The sequence below is a fragment of the Plodia interpunctella genome, chromosome 16 (genome assembly GCF_027563975.2).
Source record: "Plodia interpunctella isolate USDA-ARS_2022_Savannah chromosome 16, ilPloInte3.2, whole genome shotgun sequence".
In the NCBI taxonomy this organism is placed as follows: Eukaryota; Metazoa; Arthropoda; class Insecta; order Lepidoptera; family Pyralidae; genus Plodia; species Plodia interpunctella.
In genome coordinates this window covers 8,037,872-8,052,544 of record NC_071309.1, presented here as the reverse complement: position 1 = coordinate 8,052,544, position 14,673 = coordinate 8,037,872, and the positions used below count along the sequence as shown (strand labels likewise).

Here is a 14,673-nt window from a genome sequence, read left to right as displayed (position 1 = left end):
GTATTTTTATTTTTAATTTTTAAAACTATTGTTGTAATTTATCTTTATAACGGGTTCAGCGATAAGTGCTCATTCTCATTACAGGCCTGGATCATATTTTGAACAAATTTTATTTTTTTTATGTGAAATGACGTTAGCCGAAGGTGTAGTGTATATTATGTACTTAATTAGGTATTGCTTGCTACGTCTACTTTTACTGCTAACCGGAGGAGTAGGGAGTCCTGTCTACCCGTGCATAACGAAGAAACTGAGTCATGTGAGTGTGACTGTGTCTCGGTCATACAGACATGTTTTGTTTGTTAAATAAAATAAACTTGAATAACATTACATTCTACATGAGTCCAACATTTAAACGGAGGCTTTTACAGCACCTAATATATTTTGAAAAATGGAAGCCTAAAGCCAAATGTGGAACATGTTGCGGAATGTTCGACTTGTTCTCGTTAAATATTTTATGTACAAAATTTTTATTATATTTTATATTGTAAAAAAAAAAATCAGACACGAATTTATAACGGCTCTAACGTACGTAAAATAAAATAATATTTTTCCACATTTTGACCTTGTCGATAGAATTCGTTCAAACACGTTCTAGCCCGACAGGACATCAAGAATAAAGGTATTTTTTCACACAGCCATTCAGCTAGAAGTCTGGGAGCTTGTGACGTAACATGACCATGAACCTTGCGCAAGGTTTCGCCCACTCGAGAACTGCCCACGCAAAGCCATGTAATTCCAAGTGCCTGAAAATACGACACCGTACGTATGCCACCCGATTACTATTGATTTTCACCTTTTAGCTAAAAGGACAGGTACCATTAGGTAACAATTTGGGCATGTGGTGCCAGATGACCTATCCTTATCTTTCCGTGGATGTCGTACGAGGCGATTAATCCTTGCCAACTGTTTAATCACAGCAGAACCTATTTATATGAATATATTTTTTGATATAAGTTTTACTAATTTTTATACTAGGCAAAGGGGACACAGCCACAGGTTAGAAAAAACAATACTGACGCCAACTAAATGTAACCGGGAACACGCGAAAATGATTAAAGACTATTTTTAATTTTTTTTTACAAATTTTCTGCTTTACGCACAGTTTAAAAGGTAGATGACAAATTTTCGTTTTGATGACTATTCGAAGGCCCTTATATTATTAGAAACACAAGTGAAAAAAATACTGTGATAATGACAATACTTTCAAAGATATGACAAAAATAAAATTATACCACATTTTTGGACTCTTCCAAACGCACCGTACCAAATGACACTAACACGTCTAAGCATTATAGCTACAAAACTGTGTGAAACGTGTGAAAATAGTATAATATATGTTTGCTAAAATAATCCCTCGCTAAAATAAATCTAATCTAATACGGCATATTGCTATATATACTTACAACCTTTTAAACAAATGAGTTTAAAAAAAAATCAAATTTTGACCACTGAAGCTAAAAACACACCACCATGCACGTAACAGCTAAAGTTTGAAAACTTAGGCCGGTGACAAAACGGCTCTTTTATTTAGCCGGCTAACAACATTTAAATGTATTCTCCTACGATTCAGTAAACAGTCTGTTTGACGTCACAGATCATATTGAATTGGTAACGGTTATTTTAGGGATCACGCGAGAAATGGATTTCCGTAGCCTATTAAATTTGTTACGACCATATTTTTCTTGGCCACTTGGCACACACACGAATACAATATTCGTCTGTTATAGAACTTCATTGGACCTCTAAGTTTTTACTATTTTTTATTTTTTTTTATTTTTATTTGTCTTAGGCTGATAATTTTGCTTAGTAATTACAAAAAGAATTTACTAAAAAAAGTCCGTGTGCTAAATAAAATTCGCGAGCAAAAGTTATTGTGTGTGTGTGTGTGTATTTGGTGGTCCAATTGAATGTCTTATTCAATGAATTGGTTTGTGCTGTATTTATTGAGTCAATTAGTGTGTCAGCCAGTTGAAGGATATAATAGTTATTGTTTCTATTTAACTACGCTTTTGTACAATCGCTGACCACCACGTGACCTATTATTATCATCACTCTCTATAAAATAAGCTTTTTTACGAAAATGGCATTTTTGACATAAGCTTTTATTGTCGTAAAGAATTTATTGCATTCAATGCGTGACTATTAATTCTGTGCAGTAAACCGTTCGAGAGCACATTACTTATATCTGTGTTTTATTTATACATATTTACTCTATAAAAAAATACATAACATATTTTTTAATTTGTCATACTAATACACCACACCATTGCAATAGAACCATTCCCTCACTAGGGTGGAAAAAAATCGATATAATGTACTGTTCATGGCTCTTCCTTATTTTATGTTTAAACGAGTGCGCTTCGAAGAAAAATTCAATTCAAATTTCGATATTTTAAATAATTTTGATGCGCTTCGACGGTTGCGCTCAAAACAAATGCGCTTCGAGGAATACCTCGAACTACTAACCAAAACCTCGAACTAATTTGTGATAAGCACGGACTTTTTGTAACAAGTGCTAACCAATTTTTAGGATTGGTAGATTTTTTATAATCTACTAGATATAGGAATATTTGCAAAATGCTATATAAATTATTACGCGCTTTTCAAGTTATATGTCTACTAATTATAGTAGCAGTGCGGAAGCGGTGGTTGTGTAATGGTTAAGACGCCCGCCTGTGGATCGAAAGATCCCAGGTTCGAATCCTACTCGTGCCACATGAGTTTGTATACCAATCTGACTCATGTATAGTAGTTTTCATAGCCCCACCACTTGCTTCCGGTGAAAGAAAACATCGTGAGGAAACTTGCACACTGGTTGATTATTATTAACTTGTGTATGAAATGGAGAAGGCAATGGCAAACCACTCCATTAATAATGCCAAGAAAGTTGTTGTGTGTGTTTCATTCCACGTAATGACCACGACCCTCAGCCATAAGGAATACGAGTATGAAGAGATAATTCTCTTAGTAGTAGAAGCATTTTTGAGGCTCCACGTAATTCTTTATTGAAACATTTCAATAAAGAATTACGTACGTCTTTATTGAAAGATGTAACGTAATTCTTTATTGAAAAATTTCAATAAAGAATTACGTGGAGCCTCAAAAATGCTTCTGACTGAAGCATCTGTGGAGGATCCACGGATCCGCGGATTACACAGGAAAGGTGAATAAAGAACACTTCAAATTATTCAGACCAGGGCCCGACTTGATTAGGGTAGGCCTCGCTTCGTGCAAGCAGAATTCAGATTACCTACGTGATCCCTAATAAAGGGCTTCAAGAACTTTTGTATTCGAACCACATTTAGTACCTATTATTCTGTATAATATTAAGTATATTGTGATGTTTGAGGCGAATCAATCAATTAACGAACGTCGGTTCGTCGTTCGGGCTACATAATAAACATGAAACACGCAGCACGTCATTGCGTCCTCACGTTCTCTCTCTCTTTACACGATATGGGAAAAAGAGACAGCATGTGGACGTTAGTAACGTGCTACGTGTTTGTATTTAGCGTCTAGTTTATTTTCAAAAACCCAACTGCGCCCGACTGTTTGGTAAGACACTGGGTGTAAACATATCTTTGTTCGTGATAGGCCTTCTGTAACGAATATACTCTGAAACTACTGAACTGATTTTGAGTAAAATCAGAGCTCAGAGAATCACAGAGCTGGTCTATATAGGTATATAGACTACACTCGTGACTTCGTCTGAAGTAAAGTCCTGAAGGTAGGACTTTACTTCAGACAAAGTCACGAGCGAAGCGCTATACTAACTAATATTATAAATGCAAAAGTTGTTTGTTACCCTTTCACGCCCTATCTAATCAACCAAGTAGTTTGAAGTATTATAGTAGGATATAGGGTCATGAAAGGTCATTTCATCCCGGAAAATTAACTGTACCCCTGTGACATTAACGCGGGCGAAGCCGCGGGCAAAAGCTAGTATTAAAAAAATCCTGCATATCAATATCAATTCCTCATCAATTTGAATATGATCATGATAAGATCTCTAATAGTTCTTGACCTTATCTACCTTAATAAGGTGTCAAGATCAAGTCGCTTGTGTCTTGAATACATAATTAGGCTTTCAACTCAATATCGCCGAACTCGGACAGATCCCGACGCGAAAGCATGAACATTGAGTAGTTTGTATGAGTGTTTTTATTTGTCGCAATGATAAACCAACAATGTATGGCGAATCCGCCAATTTCGGCGAACTGGGTTCGCCATCGCGCAATTGTTTCTTTTGTTCGGTGTATGACATTCCGCACTGGCCAAATTCGCGTTTCGGAAGAATCACTATACGGCAAAAAATGGACATTAGCAGTGGATATCATTACTAAATGACGAATAAATTGTAGCTACACGTAACATTAATAAATTGATTACTAAAAACAAAATTATTATAAAATATATCGATATCGATTTTATCCCAAGTATTTCATAGTATACTATATATAATTAATTTGTGCAATAAAGAAAGCGAGCGGGACTCTTGATTTGGACCTAACCAATAGAATTTCGGTCAATCAATATATTGTAATTATAGACAAGTCAGCCCCTCTTCGATTGCCGCGCCCGTAAGAGTCCTTAATTGTCTCTATTATATGTAAGAAAGATCTGTTACTTACATTAAGGATGCAAATAAAGAATTTAGTATTGGCCAAACGAATGTCAAATTTTGACAAACGGAATTTTATGAAAATAAAAAAGGTACATTATTGGTTGTTATTGGTTATTGGAAACTTAGCTTTAGTTAGCACAGCGCAGCAGAAATTAGCACAGCTCCTGTCGAGTCCATCTCTAAAGATGCTCGGAAAATAATAATATGCAAGAAACGAGATGAAAGGTAGAGGAAAAAGAACCCTTTTTTACTACGCCATACACAGATATCATTTACCCCGGCTGCATGAGTGAGACATTAGAATCAACAAAGAAATATTTGTTTCGCAAATAAACAGCGACAGATAACATAACATAACAAAATCGTACAAAACTGTTTTTATTCTAACGATGTAATTACTTGAAATAAATCTCCTCAGATGATTATTACATTCACGTGTTTATAAAATTCCTATATCGGTTCTGATTCGAGTTGGATCAGAATAATTATCAATCAATTCATCATTCCGTAACATCTTAGTTTTGCCTTGCAATGCAAATCCGTTAATTTTTTTACCCGACTACAGCGAAGCGAAAAGAAAGTTACATGTGATTTTGGCCAGTATGTATGTATATTCACCTGTTTCCTCATAACCTCGAAACTACTCATCATTACGGGACAATTGAGGTATCATCAGAAGCGTATATTCTGCAGGTGATAGTCTATGTACCTAATGTCACATAAAATTGTAAATAGCACCCTTTAGACAAAATAAATTTGGAAACTGAAAAAAAAAATTTTTTTGCTAAGTGTCAAATAAAACGGCTTAATTAACACATTCGGGCAGGATGGGCAAAATGGAGACAAATGACGGGTGTAACGTGTGACCCTAATATTCCCCTTAATTGAAAGGAAAAATTTATAAGGCAGTTATCAGACCTGTCATAATGTATGGATCTGAATGTTGCGCGACGAAAGTGACGGGTGAAAGGAAACTTCATGCGACAGAAATGCGAATGTTGAGATGGACACATGTGTCAAGGATAGTATGAACAGGAAAGGAGTATCAATGGATATGGCTAATGACAGAACGAAATGGAAGGAACTTACATACTGTGCCGACCCCACATGAATGGGATAAGGTCAAGAAGAAGAAGAATTAACACATTGCGATTATATACTCGTATATTTAACGATTAGAAAAAACTATTAGTTATTTCATTATCACATTGTAGTAATACAATGTGATAATGAAATATCATAATGACGTGAACAAACGTTTAATATTCACGTAAGTATTTGTTGGATTATGATTAAATATATCATGATTACAAAATTCTAATAATGAATACATGTAGTAACTTAAGGTTTGGTATCCTACTATATAATCCTACTATATACTACTATAATTATACTATAAATTATGCGAAAGTTTTTGAGGATGTATGTGTGTATGTATGTTTGTTACTTTTTCACGCGAAATATAACAATCCGTCCGTGTTATGAAATTTGGTACATAAAACATAGCTTAAAATAAATTGAACTACCAAGTGACAACAAAATGTAGTTCTTCAAAAAAGGCGTGAGAAGATTTATTTAGGGCCGGCAACGCGCTTGTGTGGTCTTGCAGGCGCCCATAGACTATGGTGACCACTTGCCATGAGGTGACCCACACGCCGATTGCTTGCTCACAGTAGTATAAATAAACAATGGACAAATCTCGTAATAAAATTAATTTCTGTTATCTATTTATTGTGTGCATATAATTTCATGGTTTTACAGTATTTGTAATATTTTGTGGTAATATAAACAAAAAAATATCGCATCTACTTTTAACTTGTTACCACGATTTATGGCTGGCATGAGACAGGCTTAGACCTAGTATAGGATTCACAGATCCTGTTTCGCTTCTGTTTAATTTTCACAATGAATGTTAATAATAATAATTAGTTTTTTTTTTTAGGTTAAGATACGTCATTGTACTTGTTTCTGGTAGTTTGTTGTTGTATGTTGTTTCTTTATTAAGTACTTAAATTTTAATATATGAAAATTCTTAATAGTTTATTTTTAATTAGTTTAGATTTTTTTTCTTTTAGTATATAGTATAATGTAAAAAATATATATAACAAGATTGTTGTGTACATGAATAAATATAACATTACACCCATATTTAGAAAAATATATTCACCTGCACCCACTTGCCAGTAATGTTCACAACCCTGAGCCAAACGTCCAAGCGGCACAAATCGATACACTAAAATAAATCAATAACGATGTTTCGTACCTAGAATATTTATCGTATATAATTAAGCAGCTTATTGTAAAGTACACCGGATCTAATCACATAATGTATTATAATTTGAGTTTATATGAGTTGGACGTCTTTGTCGATTTTGGATTTCGGTTCTCTTGAGCGTTTTGACCGCTGCGTCATTACAATAGGTCAATTTTCTTGAGGAAGGTATCATTTCCAAAATCAATCATTCATAAAATTGACATTACCACAGTACAGATTAATAACATTCTACTTGGGGTAAAAATACATTTTATGTATGTATGTTTTGTAACGCGATAACTTTCGAACCGTTGGTCCGATTTTGATGAAATTTAAAAGATTGCATACCTTTATATGATATGCCAATAGTTCGTGGGGCATTAAAATCGGTTCAGTAGTTTTTTTTTAATATTAACAATTTTGTAACAACTCACCAAAATGTATTGTATTCGGGAGGTCTAAGTTCGTGGCGAACAACTAATTATAAAGTCAGATATAATTCTTGTCTTTGTTAAAGTCATCGGCAGCACGAACGCGGCGTTGTTCGAAACGCTCTGACAACCACCGGTGAAACATAAGAACGGATCCCTCATACGACACTGTCTGCAAGTTAATGCGCAATGAAAAAAAAGAAACAAGTACAAAAGAAGAACTTATCCCAGAAAGGGATTTAGAGATACCACCTCTGTAGCTTAATATGGTCATGAGATCGGATTGCTACACTAGAGCTCCCGGGTTCGTTCCCGGTAAGTATACCTACGTATACATCCAGATCAATCTGAAAAATTATTTTCCATTTGGACCTGACCGGGGAACGAACCCAGAAACTCCATTGTACAAGTCCGACATTATGACCATTAAGCTACAGAGGTCGTTGAATCAAACAAAACCAAGTTAATTAAAGTCGTGATATAACTTGCAGTAACTGGTTAGTAATGTGTGGTAGTAATGATATTAAAACACATGTGAGTGTCGTTAAGTGCTGATAACAGGTATAAGATAGATAAACTGGTGATTATCTTCAAATCCACTCGTGACAATACCAAATCCTGTCATGGCGCCTATGAAGGAAGGCTGAAAAAGACACGGAATTATAGATATTATAGTACTTAACATATTTTCTCAATGGAAAGACATCTCTTTCAATAAATCAATAACGATGTTTCGTATCTAGAATATTTATCGTATATAATTAAGCAGCTTATTGTAAAGTACACCGGATCTAATCACATAATGTATTATAATTTGAGTTTATATGAGATGGATATTCTTTCTTTGACTCTCATCAGAGTCATTAATGATGACATGTCGGTGAATTTTGTCAGTTTTGACATTTTAACCGCCGCCATTTGTTACTCTCCTTTTAAATGAAGAACTTTTTTTAAATTCTTCAAAATCACATATTGATAAGATTTTACAACAAATTATCATGACTAATATAATAAATGCCAAAGTTTGTTTGTTTGTTGCCTCTTCAAACTCTATCTACTTGACGTGGAGAAGGACATAACACAATAACTGTTTCCGTGCGAAATTTACACGGGCGAAGACACGGGCTGAAGCTAGTTATTAATTAGGTGAGTAAAAAGATTCTTGTCTTTGTTGAAATTTGAATGAAGTAATGAATGATGATCGTAATGATCAAAAATTCACTCGCCTTATGAGAGCTGTTAATTTTCCAAATAAATTTTGTTGACACGTTATATTTAATTGACGTACTTTTTTTGGAGTATAGATCTACAAAAAAGCACGTCAATTAAGTATAATTGGTGATCACCCACCCATCCAGAGGCCGGCCATTGCGGAGTTGCTGCGTAAACCACTGGGAGTGACGAGGGCATTGAGCAAAATAATTAGAGATATAAATAATTTATACCTTTACCTATATAGTTTTTTTCTCCGGTAGTTCTAACTTCATGTGGCAAAGAAAGAATTTAGCCACATTTTTATCATATTTCTTTGCAATCTGATAACAGATAAAAGATGTCTCCCAGATTCACTTAGAGAATCCGTTAAGCTAATAATCGCTATTTTTTTAGGAAAATCGATTTTGAATGTTTCCGTCAATCAAAATGAAACATGCAATTCCCTTATCATTGTGATTTTATTATTATTACAACAAATCCTCATAGTGACTGATAAAACATGTCAATTAATTCTTTTTGACCGAATACAGGTGTACAATAAGATAACAAGGACGTTGCGTTGTCAAAATAAGGCTGGCGACACACTCACGATTATAAGCGTATACGCACTTTTCTATTATTTTATATCAATAACAGAACATTTTTTTTTTACAATAATATCATGTTTGACACAAGATTTTATTGCTGTCAGAGAGAGTGGCGAATAACCATGTCCGTGCAGTAAACCGTTGAGGAGTTCCCAACGTCTAGAGCCGTTCTTGAGTGCACCGTCAGGTCATGCTTATGATAATAATGCATTGTCATCCAAACTAAACGTGTGTACAAAATTTTTGCTCAATCGGTTGAAGATATCTGCTTCAAAATTGCAAGATTGCACCTGAGACATAGGGACATAGTTACATTGCAAGTTATAAAAATATAGAAATAAAATCTATTTCTCAATATCATTATATCATTCACAAGTTACGAGAGGCTTAATCGTATCATTACTACGATATTCGATTGTTACGATATGTTCTATGGACATATGTCAGGGACGTGACGCAACTTCCAGGTTTATACTATCATGAGGAAGCAGGTTTGCAGATGCAAAGGACAACCTGATTTCAACTTCAACAAAAAAAAAAGCCATTTTACTTTACGGTAATAAAAAATAATCTGTATTTAGTCGGGGTAATGACGCTATCTGTAAGAATACTGTGTTATCAACACTGAAAACATATGCATGTGTTGATTTGATAAATCTGAATGATAGTGTTGTCTACGTCAATAAATTAAGTGGAATTCTTTGTCTTTGAAAACGTAAATTTATTTTGACCTATCTCTACAAATAGTATTAAACGTTTCATGTCAAACATTGCTTTTCAAACTAAATAATGAGATGAAGAAAATCAAGACTCGAGCGGGAATCGAACCCACGACCCTACCTATCCGCTCGTCCTGGTTTTTTCTTCGCATTAATGAAATTGAGTATACTATGCCTGTATCCTTGTATACTATAAATATTAAGTCCTCTGCTACATACATGCCCCCGGCCGCGGTCATTCTGTCTGTTCGCGATAAACTCAAAAACTACTGCGCGTATTTTTACATGATTTTCACCAAGAGGAAAGGAAATACGTTTTTTACAAAAATGACACTTTTACGTACCAACTCTATATATATATTGTGAGACACTTGACGTCTACAGACGTTGTGAACATTAAAACCCAATCGGTAGTCGTTTCGTCCCTTGAAGTTTTCGTCCCAGTCATAGATAAAAGAAATATTATGGTCCCAATCATAAATTTATTATCTGTCATATCCGCATGTTCCCGGTTGCGTTCGGGGCTGAGAAGCCGCGAAGCCCGGGTTCAACGTAAAAAAAACACTTGAAATTTTGAAAATTCGGCTGTGATTTTACAACCGGCCGCCTGGCTGATGTCAACACTCCTTGAGGGTGATATTATTGCCTAAGATGTGTGTCCCTTAGTCGCCTCGTACTATGTCCTATTCTAGGGCGAAACCACACGCACCACATTATCATAAATGTATTATTCGTGATTAGGAAATTCAACGCCTACAGTAAATGATTTATTTATCACTAAGTTCACTTAATTATTGTGCAATATTGAGTTTGAATTCGTTGTGATGGAGCTCAATTCGATAGGTTACTTTTGTTGTCACGGAATTAATGCCTACATAATTCCATAACAACAAAAGTAACCTATATGTGATTTAAGCAGCCCGGTCCCTGCTTCGCTCAGGTAAAACCGTAATAAATTAAACACCTAAACCTCGAGGATAAATAAAGATTAAAGGGCAAGGAAGGTAAAATATATTTTGTCTCCTTCTGCCATGTCCGTTGCCCTAGTGATTCGACTTTCACCCCATCCTGTGGGTACTCATCCCGTGTCCTTCATTATTCCGTCCCATATCCTTCTAGTACATTGTAAAAAAATAAACTTGAGTACAGTAAACTTTAAGTTAACCTGCATAGATCTCAATGCGTCAGTAATAGCAACGAATTTGCAATTAATTTAGGTTGCTTGATGTACTGTTGTCTGCATAATGTACATTATATCCTGCGTTCTATCACATAGGTGCGGTTATTTATTATAACTTATTAGGTTTTTAAATTAAAAATGCCGCTGTGGATCCACCCAAGACTAGAACCACTTCATATCGTGGATTACGTAGGTGACTAAGGAACGTTTACAGCTAAACGCAACAACGTCATTCTCAAAGAGGCGTCATGTAGCCGATTGTAAAACTAATCTTTGAAGTATATAATTTACGAAGTCTAGGTTTCGAAGCGTCACAGAAAGAGAGATAAATAATAATGTAATGTTCTAAAATTAGATCAGCAAGGGAACTCCTCAACGGTCAACTGCAAGGGCGTTTTTTGTGATTAATATCTCAAGTGTCTAATAAAACCTAGTGGTCAAATTCGGGTGGGTCATATTTGTCGAGGTGTGATGACGAACGACGAGGATCACATTACAAAAACAATTGCGGCTGAAATGAAAATTGTTTGCCGAAAGCGTTATATGTAAGGAGCACGCTAGGGCAGAAAATTAATAGATATGTGACGTACAATCTACCGCACCTCAAGTTACCCTGTATAGAACTCTTTGCAATGGCAATAGCGGCGAAATTGTAATGCTAGCTATACATTCACGCATAACAGTTCGACGATATTCGACGGATTTGGCATACATTGTTGATTTGTCGTTATAAAAGCTCTCATACATATTACGCAATGTTGAGACATTAGCGTCGACTTCTGTCCGATGATAGTGTAAAGTGTACATAATGATATGCTGTTGCCTGTACTTTGCCCGTATATGAGATGTAGTGCAAAAGGAGGTTGAAATAAGAAGCTGGACGGAAAGTATTACAAGCGATGCAGACCTAACATAATAGTAGATAAAACTCAACATAATTAAAAGTAGATGAGGGAAAATGATAGGTCACTTGACACGACACGAGTTTTTAAGAAACGTCATTGAAAGTAAGTAATATAAAGACCCAAACATCTAAGAAAAAAGTGAAACAGATAAAAAAAAGCAAGCGTCATGTCGTATCAAGAATTTGAACAGTTGGCAACAGAAAGAGATAAGTGGAAGGAACTCCCTTATATTCTGATGATGATGATGTCGATCACATATCAAGTCAATTCAGAGTGCATTGATATTTAGGCCCCGGTAATAGAGGTGAATTTACAGTGAATTTGAGCATATCGATGTGCTAATAACAAGCGATCGATAAGCTAGTCTCGGCACGCAAGTCCCATTTCTTACCCAAAGGAAATTCCCATGTAATTACAGTAAGTAATTATTTACGATCCGTAAATATATAGAGAGCCAGGTTAATTATACCCGCGCTTGAGAAAGACATACTCTGCTAGATCATTTTCCATAGTTTTGTCATCGTATCGACAGTCAGATTTTATTCGAGTCGTTAGGCGACTTGAAGGCATTTGACATAACTTTTACGACTACCTACCTGCATCTAATAGCAGGTAGTCAGCCATACACACAAGGCAACTAAACTGTCAACCAGTGTGCAGGTTTCCTCACGGTGTTTTCCTTCACCGGAAGCAAGTGGTGGTCTATGAAAACTACTGTATATGAATCAGTTTGGTATACAAACAAACTCATATGGCACGAGTAGGATACGAATAACATGCGAGCGTCTTAACCATTACACCACCACCACTTCAAGTAAGTCCAATATAATCGAAATAGCTAAATCGAGCGCCTTGATTTATCGAACATTCTCGATAATTAATATGCTTAATAAAACCTTAAAAATAAATATATACAATATTGAGAATATCGATTGCATGAGCATCATTTAAAAATTAGCTATTTATAATTATTTTGATTAATGGGTCGACATCATCACAATCATGTCGCAAAGGGAAACGACGCCATAAAATATCATATTCATTTTAACATGGACGATAACAAATTATCAATTAATAACCAATAAATTATGCTGGCGACACGACTTTTTAATGCAACCTCTATGTAATATATTTTATCGAGATTAGTCTCGTAGAAATTAATTTTAACGGGCACTAAGTAAAGAATCACGCGCATTGATTTGTTTATTAGCTCCATGATAATTAAGCAAATTATCTGTTTCGTTTCAGTGGCATACTTTGCTCTTCTTATTATATTGCATGATTGCACACTGCACATATTCAATTCATATCAATTAATTTGTATAATATGGATACTCTTTGCTCGCGATTCTCTAGTCGAGTGATTTTAGGCATATTTTTCGGGGTTAACCCTACCTACCTGTATATCCTTCTACAATTATTGTTTATATATTTGTAGCATCCCTATGACTAAACTAAGACTTAAAACCTTCCAATGTTAAATCTATAGCGCATCATAAAATTCCAATCTTAATTGTTTCTTTTTTAACTGATATCAAAATATTTTTGGGGGAAATTCTTAATTTGACGCTCAATCATTTATTTTAACTAATGAATAACAAAAATAGATAACCTCGAATAATAAAAGCACCGAAATTGGACATTTATTGCGATTAGTGCTTTTTATTAATTTTGTAATTTAAAAAAAACTTTTTAACACGGAATTTATAAGATTCTGTAATCTAAGCATTTAAATAAACTTAGTTAGACAGGCCTCAGGTTCAGATGTTTCGTTTATATATTTAGCTTCCTTTTGATGTAGATATATTCTCGGAGTGAATATAATCAAGCATCTGTCAGTCTTTATGTAGATCAATATATATGTGGATATGTTGCGTGTAAAATAGGTCGTCGGGTTTAGTTCAGCGAACTTAACCTAACCTAAACTTGGTTAACCTGGTTTAACGATATAGGTCAGTATTCCGGATAGCAACAAATGTCATGTTGCATCTAACCTAAAAAAATTTATACGCTATAAGAGTGATTACGCTACGACCTGACCTGAATGAACTAAAGAACAAGGCGCATAATATGTGAAAGAGTGGAAAATTCAATCATTGACGGCCAAGATTGTACGCCATTGCCTACAATCTTGGCCTTCAATGACTGAATTTTCGTCATTAGGAAAAAGGCCTTGCAGACAATTAACTAAGTTTTCCGTTTTTATGACATAACATTATGCCTGGAAAGGAGGTGTTAAATTTAAATAAGTCGGAATAAATAATGGCACTCCTTTCATTTGTATTCAAATTAGCACAGACGATAAAAGAGCTACTATGGAAGTGAAAACTTCATTTTTACCGAGAAGTAAATACATAATATTTTTTTTAGTTTCGTATACGACACTGACATAGCGCCAAGCTGACCTATTTTAGACAATAAAATATTAATATTTCACAGCTTGACATGTAAAAAGCTTATATTAATCAGTACCTAAAGTAAATTGTGGTGGTGTAATGGTTAAGACGCCCGCCTGTGGATCGAAAGGTGCCAGGTTCGAATCCTACTCGTGCCACATGAGTTTGTATACCAATCTGACTTGTATAGTAGTTTTCATCGTCCACCACTTGCTTCCGGTGAAGGAAAACATCGTGAGGAAACCTGCACACTGGTTGATTCTTATTAACTTGTGTGTGAAATGGAGAAGGCAATGGCAAACCACTCCAAGAAAGTTGTTGTGTGTGTTTCATTCCACGTAATAACCACGATCCTCAGCCAT

At 35.1% G+C, this 14,673-nt stretch overlaps 1 protein-coding gene across 2 annotated transcripts in view; it reads right to left on the bottom strand.

Annotated features, from left to right (window-relative positions):
• The window catches only part of Atet (ABC transporter expressed in trachea), a 31,976-nt gene that overhangs the window by 9,201 nt on the left and 8,102 nt on the right, over positions 1 to 14,673 (bottom strand). The window contains exon 1 of one of the 2 annotated variants that reach the window (XM_053756357.1): positions 6,792 to 6,903. The exons of the other annotated variant lie outside the window; for it this stretch is intronic. The gene's annotated coding sequence lies outside the window, so the exon portion shown is untranslated. Of the gene's footprint in view, positions 1 to 6,791; positions 6,904 to 14,673 lie in introns of those variants that run through there. 2 annotated transcript variants of the gene reach the window in all.